Source organism: Phyllobates terribilis, unplaced genomic scaffold, assembly GCF_046119375.1.
Source record: "Phyllobates terribilis strain yellow unplaced genomic scaffold, ASM4611937v1 Scaffold_1__5_contigs__length_1240528914, whole genome shotgun sequence".
Taxonomy (NCBI): Eukaryota; Metazoa; Chordata; class Amphibia; order Anura; family Dendrobatidae; genus Phyllobates; species Phyllobates terribilis.
This window is the reverse complement of record NW_027362761.1, coordinates 306,946,341-306,962,299: the sequence shown is the minus strand read 5'-3', so window position 1 is coordinate 306,962,299 and position 15,959 is coordinate 306,946,341. Positions and strand designations below refer to the sequence as shown.

The 15,959-nt window shown below is 45.0% G+C and overlaps 2 protein-coding genes across 5 annotated transcripts in view; one reads left to right on the top strand and one right to left on the bottom strand.

The window, feature by feature from the left end:
- Positions 1–10,957, bottom strand: part of LOC141258852 (guanine nucleotide-binding protein G(z) subunit alpha) — a 245,866-nt gene extending 234,909 nt beyond the window's left edge. Inside the window, exon 1 of one of the 2 annotated variants that reach the window (XM_073674037.1) lies at positions 10,697–10,957. The gene's annotated coding sequence lies outside the window, so the exon portion shown is untranslated. The remainder of the gene's footprint in view (positions 1–10,696) is intronic. The other variant, XM_073674054.1, reaches the window with a different exon arrangement.
- Positions 1–15,959, top strand: part of RSPH14 (radial spoke head 14 homolog) — a 263,097-nt gene that overhangs the window by 213,030 nt on the left and 34,108 nt on the right. The gene's annotated exons all lie outside the window — the stretch shown is intronic.

Sequence of the window (15,959 nt, the reverse complement as noted above, 5' to 3'; positions counted from 1 at the left end):
ACGCTGAGCAGCGCAAGCAAGCCTGCGCTTCTCAGTGTCTGCGGGATGACAGGCTGGATGGCAGCTTTCTGCTGCGGTCCAGTCTGTCATCTCGATGTAGCAGAGCTGAAGCTGTCATGGGAACCATGGGAAGGTAAGGATTATGTTGCTTTATTATTTTTCTTTTATTGCAGGGGATTGTTGGCTTCAGCTGGAATGGGCGTGATTGTAAGTATGGTTTAATTTAGGACAATAAAGAATTGTGTCTTTATTTCAATTAAAGGACTTTATTCTGGGTGTTTGTGTTTTTTTTTAACTTTGACTATGGGGTTAGTAATGGGGGTGTCTTATAGACGCCTCTCCATTACTAACCTGGGCTTGATGTCAGCTGGCATTATAAGCTGACATCAACCCCAGACCTATTACCCCACTGCCACCGCTACAGGGCAGTGGGAAGAGCGAGGCTAAGTGCCAGAATTGGCGCATCCTATGGATGTGCCATTTCTGGGGCGGCTGACGGCTGGTGTTTCTAGCCTGGGAGGGGGCCAATATTCATGGCACCCTTCCTGGGCTATTAATATCAGCCCCCAGCTGTCTGCCTAGCCTTTGCTAGCTATTAAAATAGGGGGGACCCCACGTCAATTCTTTGGGGGGTCCCCCATTTTAATAGCTAGTAAAGGCTAGGCATTCAGCTGGGGGCTGATATTAGTAGCCTGGGGAGCTCCGTGGGTATTACCCCTTCCCAGGCTTCAAACATCTGCCCCAGCCGTCTGCTTAACCTCAGCTAGAGACTAAAATTATGGGGGATCCCACGCCAATTTTTTTTTAAATAAATCCTTTATTTTAACACTAAATGACAAGTACAGTAATCAACACTGTCACTGTACTTCATATATATGTGACTGACATGTTTCTATCTATCTAATCTATGTATGATGCTCTATTTCTTCCATTCTAAATTGTCGGGTACAGATGCTGAATTGCCGGCCGGCTTTTTTAAAGAGACGGTGCATGAAAACACTAATATTTTTTTTTATAAATCCTTTACACTAAATGACAAGTACAGTAATCAACACTGTCACTGTACTTCTTATATATGTGACTGACATGTTTCTATCTATCTAATCTATGTGTGATGCTCTATTCTTTCGGTTCTAAATTGTCGGGTACCGGTGTACCGCTGCTGAATTGCCGGCTTTTCATGTTTCACTGTGAGCACAGTTCCCATCGATTTGGGCAATCACTCTAATGCCACAACCACCATGGCTGTGGCATTACAGTGAGTGGCAGACAATCCCTGCATGATTGGTGCTCTAAATAGCGCCAGACATGCAGGACACGCTTTTGGTGCACGAACAGTTATCGAACATAACCTCGAACAGCCGAATTTTTTGCAAATCGTTCGGGTTCGTCGAACAACTCGAACACCGCCCAAAACAGCTCGAATTTGAGATTGGCGAACAGTTCTAGTCGAACACCGCTCATCTCTACTTGAGATACCATTATCCGTCAGACAATAATGGTTAAAACATCCCCTTTCCATATGTCCTACGTAATAGGGGTGGGGGGTCTATTGTTTTGAATTTAATTAGGAGTCTCAGAGGGCACACCTACATTAGCAGTGAGCTATTGTTGGGGGACACTTATTAAAGATAGAATATCTAAACCAGAATCCCTTTAAATACATAATTTTAAAGTGTTAGACAGTTAGCTGGATGAGGCCCAATGGAATAACTGCAGCCCAAAAAAATCTTTTTTTAATACAATATATAAAAAAAGGATGTTAATATATAAATTTTATATATAACTATGATTGCTCAGAATGGTTCTGTAACATGTACAATTGCACTTTCCAATTGTAATCCCACTCCTCAAAACATGCCATGTTTGCAATGTGTTATTTACATAGGGAGCTGAGCGGAAAGGAACTGCATGCTCTTCATCAGGATATACAAGTATACACCAGGGTGTCCCAAGATCAGCGGCTAAATGATCTGGGTGAGACTTCACACTTTTACCCAGAAGAGAGAATTTATCACAAGCTCGTTTCTGTGACCGGCTGCTCACGTGTAATTTTCTGCAGATAGAGCGGTGTCGGAGGGTATCGGAGCCACGCATTTCATGATGGGCAGCTCTGTACTTGGGCACTGCACATGTTTTGGGCATTATGGTGGGACTGATTTTGACTCAGTCATGTTGATACACCTAAAAAGTGGCTCTGATATCGGAGCATTGAGGCATGCAGCATTGTGCACTACTATTATAGTAATTAATAGTATTACTATTTGGTGTCCCTACGACTGTTTGCCAAAATTGCAAAAAACTGTATTCATTAATAAATGGCAGCATATCCATAGACTAAAATGGTCCACATAGTCAAAAACTGTTCTTTTAACTTTGTGTTTTGTCAGGTTTATGGATTTTTTGGAGGGAACCTATATAAAATTAAAAAAAAAAAAAAAAAAAACATTTCTGGCCACTTTTTTTGGCCCTTCCCAAAAAAACATGAAAAAGGTATATTATTTTCCTTCACTATTCTCAGGGATGTATTCAAATGTTTAGCAGCAGTACATTTCAATACGTCTAGGGCCTTATTCAGACATCCGTGTTGCATGTACGTGTTCTATGTGTTTTTCTTACAGATAAAACACAAACCCATTATAGTCTATGGGGCTATTCACATATGTCCGTGCAAAACTCATGTAGACATGTTTGCTTTTTCTCCAGTATCACAGATGAAAAGTATCAATATAAAAGTCTATGGTTCCGTGAAAAATACGTCCAGCACACGGATGGCATCTATGTATAGTCCATGTGCTGTCCATATTTAACATCACAAGGGATAGAAGAAGCTTGGTCATTTATTTATTCATCCGTGAAAAACACTGATGGTAAAAACAGACACACGGACCAAACACTGATGACACACTGATGGTAAAAACAGACACATGGACCCCACAATTATGACACACTGATGGTAAAAACGGATACACAGACCAAACACTGATGATACACTGATGGTAAAAACAGACACACCGACCCAACACTGATGACACACTGATGGTAAAAACGGACACACGGACCAAACACTGATGACACACTGATCTAAAACACTCATGACACCGGTACCATGTTTTCACGGACTTGTTTAAACACAGATGTACGAATGAAGCCTAAAGCAGATATGTTTTTTCCATTAAAGCGCACCTGTCAGCAAGATTGTGCTCAGTAAACCACATACACTGTCATTACACTGATTAATATGATACCTTGGTTGATGAAATCTGTACTGTGGTTCTTGTGTAATCTTTACTTTCAGTTTGGAGATAATGATATGCTCGTGCTCCGGGTCAGCCTGTGGGGGGCGCTCTATCTGGTGCTCTGCTTACCTATTCATCTGTATGCTCTTATGACAGACTCACTGTGCCTTCACTGACCTGCCTCCTATTTTACCTAGCCCTGCACTACTAGATGCATTATGTAAAATAGGAGGCAGGTCAGTGAAGGCACAGTGAGCGGTCATAAGAGCATACAGATGAATATGTAAGCATAGTGCCCCCCCACAGGCTGCCCCGGAGCACGAGCATATCATTATCTCCAAGCTGAAAGTAAAGATTACACAAGAACCACAGGACGGATTTCATCAACCAAGGTATCATATTAATCAGTGTAATGTCGCCCACCTGACAGTGCATGTGGTTTACTGAGCACAATCCTGCTGACAGGTGTGCTTTAAGAGCTAATTACATCATGTTGTTTGGTTTTTAAAGACTTCGATGACCTACATGTTGAAATTCAGTCAGTCGTAGCTTGATGCATTGCACACAATTGCAGACGTACAAACATAAACTAGCTTTAAGAGGTACAGTGGCACTCACTGTTTTGAGGGTATTGTGGCTGTCACATTGTGACCTGTGGCTGGCGCTGTTCTTGTACATAGGGAGTGAATTTCACAGTTATAGTGTAATATACTGCTACTGTTATCTGTGCGCTATTGCTGTCAATGTTACGCAAGTGCTGTTCGGCTCTACTCCTATTATACTCTTCATATATTTTAGGTCTCCTGAGTTGTAGAAAACTACTTTAAAGTAAATCTGTCTCAAAACTTCACAATATAAAATGTTAAACCGATCTCTTAGAACTGATGAGGTATTTACTTTGAAAATCCATGTCAGAATGGATTAATAATCCTAACATGAAGATGAACATTTTAGGAGTCCCACTATACAGTAGAATAAAATAGCTCATGAGTACCAGTGTATTCAGTCTCAGACTCACTGACATCTGCAGCTTTTACTGAGCAGTGTGAGATCTCAGCAGCAGGAGAAACACTGGAGAGCTGTCAATCAGGCTAGGTGGGCAGAAACAAAGTTAAAGTTTCATAATGGATTTTACGGCCATTCTGACATGGATTTTCTAAGTAAATGGTGTAGTTAGTATTCTGAATTCTGGTGCTTTAAGCTAAAAATCAGGTGGCTGGTTATATACGGTCCCAGTGATATTTGGCTGAATATAGTATGTGCCATAATTAATTTTACTCATTTCAAAATTTCCTGTGAAGAAGCTAACAAAAAGAGGAAAAGTTTGCACAAAGTGTGATCATCTATAAAGTAAAGAATGTTAAGATTACTTATAGCATAAGGCACCAAGATTCCTTCCAGGGGGTGTCCAGTGGGGTCTGACAGCACTTACACATATTAGGTTGTGAGCAGATGTTACTGAAAACTACAAGACTTTTAATGATTCTGTACTTCTCCTGACTGGCCCTCTGAGTCACATAATGCACCCCAATGATCCTTCATGGCCCTCATCTCTCCGCTAACACTACAGAGCGCGGTACAGAATGGATCAGCTGTGCATGTATGCAGGCTCATTAAAAGTGACAGCCATCTCCTGGACTTCAGCAGGAAACCATCTGGAGCCCTTCCTTGGTATTCTGGAGAAGATGGCATATTGATCATGAGTCATACGTCAGATGAACAGGGCATGTTATAGAGAAAAATGCCACAAAAAGAACACTCTGAGTACAAGTTATGACAAATGTTTGAAAGATGCCACCTGAGTCCCCCAACTATTCGGAAAATGGGAGTTCCACATATCCCATTCACTGAATCAGGTCGGCCACTCTCCCGGTAGACATCAATAAGAGAGCGTTCAATGGAGGTGCCTGCTTGGCTCTTTCAGTCTATAATATTCCTGTTTTATTGCTCCTTTTTCAAAACAGGCCAGAGGGCAGGGCATATTGTTTTCTTTTTTTACATTGTTACTTACCTCTTCAGTGGTCTGTGCTGTTTCCAGAAGTGATGAAGTCCCATTCCTAGTCCCCTAACTATTGAGGTCACATCACTCAAAGTATGCAAGGTCAGGTGACTGATGAAAGAACGTAACACCATCATGATGGCCTACCACCCAGTCACCTGACCTTGTGGTCTCAGTGGTCATGTGACAGTATGGATGGGATGTCATCACTTCCAGTCCTGACAGTGTCCACCTGAATAATTCCATTGACATGGCAAAAATTTGTAGAGGCAATTAATACATCTTTCGTTATTTTACACAGATCGCTTCCCCTTTGCCGCTTTTGATAAAGGGGGTGGAATATCCCTTAAATCAATATTTCAATAACTTTCAGAAACTCCAATATTTTCAAGATCTCTTTTCTCTTTGCTGCTAGTGAATGGGAACTAGGGCAGAGTGTAAACTGCTAATGTAACTGAATACACTTAAACGGATTGTCTAGGCTAAATACATAGATGTCTGGGTCTTAGATTCTCTGAAAATATCAAACTCGCCTCTACTCCTCCCTGTGGATCCAATGCAGGCTGTTCTGTGGTCTGTGCCATCACTGGAAGTGACTATGTCATCGTTCATCTATCACAAGAATCCTGCTCCCCATGATAAGCTGCAGCAGTCAGGAGACTTGAACTGCCAATCACTGGAAGTTTCTCTGATGATGCGCAGTACAAGAGGGTTAACATCAGGTGAGAATGGGAAAGTATGGTATTTTCAGAGAATCCAAGTCCCTAGTATTTATCAGACAACCCCTTTAAAGGGAATTTGTCACCAGTTTTTTGCTACCTCATCTGAGAGCAACATGATGTAGGAAAAGAGACCCTGAATCCAACGATGTATCACTTAGGTTACTGGGTGCAGCAGTTGTGACAGAATCAGAGTTTTTAAATGTAACCTGAAGCAAAGCTGAGAAAGCTAACCCTGCCCACACCAGGCTGTATACTGTATGTACATTTCACCAAAATATAAACCCAGGTAAGGGTATAATGTCCCAGATTGCACTATAATGTGCAAGGATACCGAATTTGAAAATGTGCTAGGATCTATAGTGATCACACATCAGAGATTAAAAATTAATAATCTATTAAAGTACACAATGTGATTAAAAATACATAGAAAACATTCCAAGATACAGACACATGAACATAGTTGTGGGTTAGTGTATGGGGAGCCCTGATAATTTGTATTAATGCAGGTAAAGTTTATAGCAGTAATAATAACCCACAATGTTTGTGCCACACGTGCGTATTATAGCCCATTTCCTTTACACACAGGTAAATCACCTTTGGAAACACTGACCTGCTGGCATGCGTGGGAGAACTGCTTCCCGTGGGTATAGGTCAGATGGCCGCAGCGTCATAGGCATGACGCATCCCGATGCATTGCGCATGCGCAAACACCGTCCAATGACTATAATGTGAGGGAGCGATCATGTGCTAGAGGTCACATGACCATCGTATCCTAGTAACGGAAAGTATGCCTAGTTCATCATTGGAGAGGTCCAGGGGGACAAACCAATGCATCGGACATATAGACCGCTGCATAGGGAGTCAGTGCGTACTGATGTTGGACATGAACTATAAAAAAGACCTATGTCCGCCCTCTCTCACTTAATGTTTGCAGCGCAAACATTATGGGTGGTATCCTTCTAATTATTCCTTGGGTTCACCTGTCTTCAATTATTATTGCCTTTCATTGGTTGCCTGTTCTTTAAATAGCTGTGCTACTTACCTACCAACCACCCTGATGAAGCATCTGTGAAACGTGCGTTGGGTGTTGGTGGCAGAGTATGGTTACACACAATAACACTTGTTAATACTTCCTATGTTTAGCTGTGGGCTGTATCATTCTCCTATGTATCTATTTATAGTTTACCTTTAAGATCATATGCATTGAGTGACTTGTGGAATTTTTGCATCAATATTTATTTATAATTATTTACCTTATTACCGCTATAAACTTGTCACTTTACATGCATGAATACAAATTATCAGGGCTCCCCATACACTCACCCACCACTATGTTCATGTGTCTGTATCTTGGAATGTTGTCTATGTATTTTTAATCACATTGTGTCTAATAAAGATAATTAATTTTTAATCTCTGCTGTGTAATCACTATGGGTCCTAGCACATTTTCGTCTTTGGTATTAATCTGTATGTACGTTGTCTATTGACAGTGAGCTGCTTATCAAAGAAGGGGGCGGAGTCGGACAACTGCTCATGTGCGAGCTAGTCACAGCAATGATAATGTACTAGCGATAAAACCTTCATAATGAGTAAACTATGAATTGAATTCAGTGTTTTAACCACTACCTCTTGCTGTCCTCGGATTACATCGCAAAATTTGCTGACAGATTCCCTTTAAACTGCTATAAAACAAAAGGTATCCCCTACTAATAACATTATGGCATATTACTTTTTGATTCTTGGTAGTCCAATCTATAAGACCCTGGCCATCTGGTTGTGCAGAGAACAACTGTGAAGAGACAAATTGGCTGAATCGGTGCTGCGGCCCCTCATTTGCAGAATCCGTAAGGGCCCCAGAAGTTAGACGTCACCGATCATAAGCTAATGTCTTATTCCAGTGATATGCCATCACTTTGTGACATAAGAATAACACGGAGAGCAGTCACATTATGTCAACAAATTTTCATTAGAAAACAGATTCAATTTAATACAAATTGAACTTTTAATTAAAGGGGATGATCATTTTCTCGTTCCCTTTACAGCTTTGCTGTAGATAAAAGTATCATAGGAAATGTCAGCGGCTCAGCCCTGATGTATATGTCAGTTCCACCTCTTTATTAGTACAGTCTGCTCCTAAATATGGCTCCTAATGGACCGGACTCAACCATTTACCATTGAATAACACTGAGCTGGGAGTTGTGCATGCGCTGGTCTCCCCTGACTGGTGCACTTTTATGCAGGCCGCTGCTGGACCGGTCTGGGCACATGGAGTGGCACACTGTATCTAATATAAAGTGATACTGGCAAAGATGACGGACGATGTGTATATATGGACGCGTACCCTACAGTGTAGCTGAAAACAATAACGTGGTTTGTGGGGGGATTACATGTGGATTTTGTCAGATCAGGTGAACACTATACTAATCGAATACTATATGGTGTTATATTCTAGTCTGCTGATGGTGGATGTCATAAGTGACAACCACTGAGGATTGGTATCACAGTGCCCACAGGGGTTGTCAGCCCACTTTCTTTCCTCAAAACGGGCACTGTTATCAAACGCCACTGTGTAACAATGCAGAATTATATTCGGTCAAGGCTATGCACACCATCAGGATGCAGTCAGATGGCCGTATCAATCAGACCGAGATCGGACAGCAATGTTCTGACTGGCTGCAGTTCTCCCGACCCAAGTGTGACAGCTGCATAGAAATATATGAAGGTGTCGCCCTCGGGTCAGGAGAGCCACCGGGCCAGTCCGTGCCTTGTGGCCTGATCTCAGACCGATTTATACGGCAGTCTGACTGCGCCCTAAGGGCTACCATTAGTAGTTGTCACTCTGCATCCAAGTTGTCTGGCTAATAGGAACCTTCAATATATAGGAAAAAAACACCAATGTCAGGACCTGAGATTTCTCCCGACATGTCCGTTTTAGTAAATACTTTAATATTCAAGAAATAATCCCATGTTTGGCCCATTAAAGTTAAAACACTTATACGCACCTCGCGTGCCAGCGCCATTCCGGCAGTGTCGTCACCCGCATTCCCAGGGCTCACATGAGCCCTGCGCCCCATGAGCGCTGGTGACACTGTCCCCACCTCTGGACAAATCAGACATCAAGAGGAAGTGAGAGAGCAGCTGCAGCCCTGACATCCTGTTGATGTTCAATATGTCTGAAGGCAGGGACAGTGACGCCAGCGCTGATTGGGTGCAGGGCTCTTGTGTCATAACAACCTCACATGAGCCCACTGGAACGTGAGTGCCGACACTGCTGGAATGGCACCAGCACCGAATGTGAGTATAGATGTTTTTTTTATTTTAATGGGGCCAAACATGAGGAATGAAAAGGGGTTGTCCAAGCAGTGGACAACCCCTTTAAGTACCTGATCTACATCTTTGCATTGTGCTGTTCCTCTATAATTCCTCCAAGAAATGTATGGATACTTTGACAACTGGGCATTACTATTCTCCTTGTCACATGAGTGTGTCTACACAATCTGTCTTACTCTTCCAAGAACTTTATGAACAGAGGGTTGTCACACTATATAAAAATAAGCTTCAGACTTTTTTTTTTTTTTATGAAGAATAGAATAATTTACTGAAAAACATATGGCTAGAGGGCAGATACGTCCTTTTTAAGTGCCCCTCCCGCAGGCCCAATAACAGCTTTTGTGACATAACTATAATAGGTGCGGGGGTTGCAGTTGCATTCGGGCCATGGTGAATAGGGGGCCCAAAAGGTCCATTTGACCCAAATAAAAACACTATTTTAAATGACCTGCGATGCGTTGGGGGCCCTGTTGGAGATTTTGCATTGGGGCCCACGCGTTTCAAGTAATGCAACGGACACACAGGATCCTGATGGGACACGAATATATCAAATCTCGGAAATAGCCCATAACCCTGGATTCTGAGGTTTAGTGTACATGACGAGTACTACTCTGGCCCTATCAGAGACAGCAGCGTTCACGGCGCTATGTGCAATATCCATGGGCCCACCGGTGTAGGATAAGAAATAACATGTAGATCACTATACGGGATCGTCTGTTCCCTTCTCTCCTCCACGGAATATACCAGATCCAGCACAGGATATACAGATACATACTACCCAGGGACTAGTTAGGAAAGCCCACGATTTACTGCTCAGGACTGGGAAACATGGACGCTGTCACCCCCAGACCTTGCCTTGGTAACGCTGCTGTCCTATGCACCAGTTATCTGTGCCCAGCACTAGTGACGGGCATTGTAGCTTATTAAAGGCACAGTACATAGCCTATAGCAGCAGCCATGCAGCTCTAGCACACTGCAAGTCCTATGTAAGCAAGCAGCAGCCTGTGCTGCAGCCTCTGTTGTAAGACTGGCATTACAGCCACACTGTAGTAAGCCACTGCAGAGCACACAGAAATCAGTGCCAGTCACTTGGTGGCATGACTGCTGCAGATCCCAGCTGTTACCCGGCAGGAGCACATGGGTGAGAGAAGGCTGCGGGCACATCTGCTCAGGACCACTGCATGGAAGGGAGGATGGCAGCTGCTGGGCAGGGAGAAGGTCATCAGTGTGATGGGAGCCTGCACCCAGCTCAGACATGTCCTCTGCTGCCAGCACCCACCCTGCACACGGCAGAGCTGCCAGTGACAGCCGCACCCTGCACCTCGCTGCCATGCACACAGCCCGAGCGCTGCGATACCGATGGGATGAGGGAAGGGTGAGTGAAGGGTACCGCGGATCCCTCTTACCTACTGCAGCCGCCTCCTCTGGGGGGCATCCAGCATGGCGCGCATAGGTGCAGACTGGCGACCTCGCTCACTGCTGGGCTAGTCTCCCGTCCTGGTAATTAGCCCTTCATGGTACAGAGCAGACGGGGGGCGCTCGGTGCGTCCTGTGACACAGGAGGAGGGAGGACGGAGGAGCCGGGGAGGAGGGAGCGAGCGAGCTGCCCGATCTATACGGGGATGGGCGGAGAGAGGGGAGGACGGAGGAGGACGGAGGGGCCGGGAGGAGGGAGCAGGGAGGCGGCGGCACTAGTAGTCACTGCACCTGCCGGGCATCCGTGCCGGAACTGGCCTGCCTGACCTGTGCGCTGCAGAGCATCCTACCAGCCAGACCTGTGCGCTGCAGAGCATCCTACCAGCCAGACCTGTGCGCTGCATAGCATCCCTACCAGCCTGACCTGTGCGCTGCAGAGCATCCTACCAGCCAGACCTGTGCGCTGCATAGCATCCCTACCAGCCTGACCTGTGCGCTGCATAGCATCCCTACCAGCCTGACCTGTGCGCTGCAGAGCATCCTACCAGCCAGACCTGTGCGCTGCAGAGCATCCCTACCAGCCTGACCTGTGCGCTGCAGAGCATCCTACCAGCCAGACCTGTGCGCTGCATAGCATCCCTACCAGCCTGACCTGTGCGCTGCAGAGCATCCTACCAGCCAGACCTGTGCGCTGCATAGCATCCCTACCAGCCTGACCTGTGCGCTGCAGAGCATCCTACCAGCCAGACCTGTGCGCTGCATAGCATCCCTACCAGCCTGACCTGTGCGCTGCAGAGCATCCCTACCAGCCTGACCTGTGCGCTGCATAGCATCCCTACCAGCCTGACCTGTGCGCTGCATAGCATCCCTACCAGCCTGACCTGTGCGCTGCAGAGCATCCTACCAGCCTGACCTGTGCGCTGCAGAGCATCCCTACCAGCCTGACCTGTGCGCTGCAGAGCATCCTACCAGCCAGACCTGTGCGCTGCAGAGCATCCCTACCAGCCTGACCTGTGCGCTGCAGAGCATCCCTGCCAGCCTGCGCTGCAGAGCATCCCTGCCAGCCTGACCTGTGCGCTGCAGAGCATCCCTACCAGCCTGATCTGTGCGCTGCAGAGCATCCCTACCAGCCTGACCTGTGCGCTGCAGAGCATCCCTACCAGTCTGACCTGTGCGCTGCAGAGCATCCTACCAGCCAGACCTGTGCGCTGCAGAGCATCCCTACCAGCCTGACCTGTGCGCTGCAGAGCATCCCTGCCAGCCTGACCTGTGCGCTGCATAGCATCCCTACCAGCCTGACCTGTGCGCTGCAGAGCATCCCTGCCAGCCTGACCTGTGCGCTGCAGAGCATCCCTGCCAGCCTGACCTGTGCGCTGCAGAGCATCCCTACCAGCCTGATCTGTGTGCTGCAGAGCATCCCTACCAGCCTGACCTGTGCGCTGCAGAGCATCCATACCAGCCTGACCAGTGTGCTGCAGAACATCTGTACCAGCCTGACCAGTGTGCTGCAGAACATCTGTACCAGCCTGACCTGTACACTGCAGAGCATCCATACCAGCCTGACCAGTGTGCTGCAGAACATCTGTACCAGCCTGCCTGATGTGTGCTGCAGAGCATCCCTACCAGCCTGACCTGTGCGCTGCAGAGCATCTCTACCAGGCTGCCCGACCTGTGTTCTGGACAACATCTCTACTCACTTTCCTTACCTGTGTACTGCAGAACATCTCTACCCCACTTGCCTAACTTGAGTACTGCAGAGCATCTCTACCCCACTTGCCTGACTTGTGTACTGCAGAGCATCTCTACCCGGCTTGTCCAACCTGTGGATTTTCCTCCAGAATTGCATTCGATGTAGAAAATCTAGTGGTAAAAGATTAATCTGCATTTTTAGTGTATTTCCACTGTGGAAACGCATTAACAACACATGTGATCCGCACATGACTGTATCAATAAAGCTAAATGTAAAAGCTAAATACCAGGGAGTATCAAAAACAAAGTAGTTTTATTGAAATGCCACATACCAAAAGAAGACAAAACTGCAGTGCAGCATCAAAAACAAGATAAAAGTAACCTAAGTTACATAATAGGAGCAGAAAATCGCAACATCAAAAACTCACCAAATCCTTATCATGGAAACGTAGCCTTAACGCGCCAGTCCAGCGCTTTTTTATTTCACCGCCAAAGTGGTGTCACTAATGTAAGTTCCCTGCCCCCGGCCATCTACTCACCGGCCGCCATCTTCATCTGTTATCGGCGCCGCTCCAGTTGTCTTCTGCAGGTTGTGACCTGCCGGATGGCTCCAGTGTTTGCTGGACAATACGGAGGTCACTACTGAGTGTAAGTCTATGAGAGCCAGACGGGGCCAGAAAGAGTCTCCTAAACCTACACTGAGAGCTTGTGACTGTTACCTCTGACTTCCGGCCAGTTAGAAGCTGCAGTCACAAGATGGCGGCGCAGGACCGAAGCAGCGCCAAGCAGAGCAGAAGACGGCGGCTGCTGAGTATTATACTAGGGGCAGGGAACATGCATTATCAATACTGCTACAGTGGAGAGATTAATGATAGAACACCGGAGTGGTGTTTTAAAAGTGTCTAACATTTATTATTGTACACAACTGCAATGCTGGTATGTACAGTGCAATGTGAAAGTATTTGGCCCCCTTGAACTTTTCTACCTTTTGCCACATTTCTGGCTTCAAACATAAAGATATAAAATTCTAATTTTTTGGGGAAGAATCAACAACAAGTGGGACACAATCGTGAAGTGGAACGAAATTTATTGGATATTTTAAACTTTAAAAAAAAACAAAAAACTGAAAAGTGGGGCGTGCAATATTATTCGGCCCCCTTGAGTTAATACTTTGTAGCGCCACCTTTTGCTGCGATTACAGATTCAAATCGCTTGGGGTATGTCCCTATCAGTTTTGCACATCGAGAGGCTGAAATTCTTGCCCATTTTTCCTTGCAAAACAGTTCGAGCTCAATGAGGTTGGATGGAGGGCGTTTGTGAACAGCAGTTTTCAGCTCTTTCCACAGATTCTCGATTGGATTTACTTGGCCATTCTAACACCTGGATACGTTTATTTTTGAACCATTACATTGTAGATTTTGCTTTATGTTTGGGATCATTGTCTTGTTGGAAGATAAATCTCCGTCCCAGTCTCAGGTCTTTTTTGATAACATTAGGTCATCATATTGAATATGTTGTCATTAGTTTTGAACGCAAGTGCTCGTTACTTGAGTTTGCATCGGGTACTCAGGTATGCACCATGTATCGCGGGTGCTCGAGTAACATGCTTGAGTCCCCATCCCGCATATTTACGGTTTGTAGACACTCAAAAAAAAAACATGCGGGGATTGCTCGTGCATGGCAGGCCATCCCCACGAGATTTTTTTGGCCGCGAGGCATATGGGGCAGAGACTCGAGCATGTCACTTGAGCACCCGCGATACTCAGTGCATACCCGAGCACCCGATGCAAACTCAAGTAGCGAGCACTTGCTCTCAACACTAGTCGCCATATCGTCTTTTTTTTTCTTTTTTTTTTACTTTTGAAAAAAAACAACTCTAACCCCAACCCCAACCCTAACCCTAGCCCAACCCTAACCCCAGCCCTAGCGTTTATTTTTTACGCCGTTCCTCGTGCGGTATAAGTGATTAGACTACTTTATTCTTCGGGTCGGTGCGATTACAGCAATACCAGAATCATATCGGGTTTTTATGATTGACAGCTGTCAAACACTACACTGTGTGCAGAATTATTAGGCAAGTTGTATTTTAGAGGATTATATTTATTATTGATCAACAACTATGTTCTCAATCAACCCAAATGACTCATAAATATCCAAACTTTATATTTTTGGAAGTTGGAGTGTTTATTTTTTAGATTTGGCTATCTTAGGAGGATATCTGCTTGTGCAGGTAACTATTACTGTGCTGAATTATTAGGCAACTTAATAAAAAACAAATATAATCCCATCTCACTTGTTTATTTTCACCAGGTAAACCAATATCAATGCACAAAATTTAGAAATAATAATTTTTGACATGCAAAAACAAAAAAAATTAGTGATCAATATAGCCACCTTTCTTTATGATGACACTCAACTGTCTTCCATCCATAGATTCTGTCAGTTGCTTGATCTGTTTTCGATCAACATTGCGTGCAGCAGCCACCACAGCCTCCCAGACACTGTTCCGAGAGGTGTACTGTTTTCCCTCCCTGTAGATATCACATTTTATGATGGACCACAGGTTCTCTATGGGGTTCAGATCAGGTGAACAAGGGGGCCATGTCATTATTTTTTCTTCTTTTAGACCTTTACTGGCCAGCCACGCTGTAGAGTAGTTGGATGCATGTGATGGAGCATTGTCCTGCATGAAAATCATGTTTTTCTTGAACGATACCGACTTCTTCCTGTACCACTGCTTGAAGAAGTTGTCTTCCAGAAACTGGCAGTAGGTCTGGGAGTTGAGCTTCACTCCATCCTCAACCCAAAAAGGTCCCACAAGTTTATCTTTGATGATACCAGCCCATACCAGTACCCCACCTCCACCTTGCTGGCGTCTGAGTCGGAGTGGAGCTCTCTGTCCTTTACTGATCCAGCCTCTGGCCCATCAAGAGTCACTCTCATTTCATCAGTCCATAAAACCTTTGAAAAATCAGTCTTAAGGTATTTCTTGGCCCATTCTTGACTTTTTATCTTATGTTTCTTGTTCAAAGGTGGTCGTTTTTCAGCCTTCCTTACCTTGGCCATGTCCCTGAGTATCACACACCTTGTGCTTTTTGATACTCCAGTAACATTGCAGCTCTGAAATATGGCAAAACTGGTGGTGAATGGCATCTTGGCAGCTTCATTCTTGATTTTCCTCAATTCATGGGCAGTTATTTTGCGCCTTTTTTGGCCAACACGCTTCTTGCGACCCTGTTGGCTATTTGCCATGAAACGCTTGATTGTTCAGTGATCACGCTTCAAAAGTTTTAAAATTTCAAGACTGCTGCATCCCTCTGCAAGACATCTCACAATTTTGGACTTTTCAGAGCCCGTCAAATCTCTCTTCTGACCCATTTTGCCAAAGGAAAGGAAGTTGCTTAATAATTAAGCACACCTTATATAGGGTGTTGATGTCATTAGTCAACACCCCTCCTCATTACAGAGATGCACATCACCAGATTTACTTAATTGGTAGTTGGCTCTCAAGCCTATGCAGCTTGGAGTAGGACAACATGTATAAAAAGTATCTTGTGATCAAAA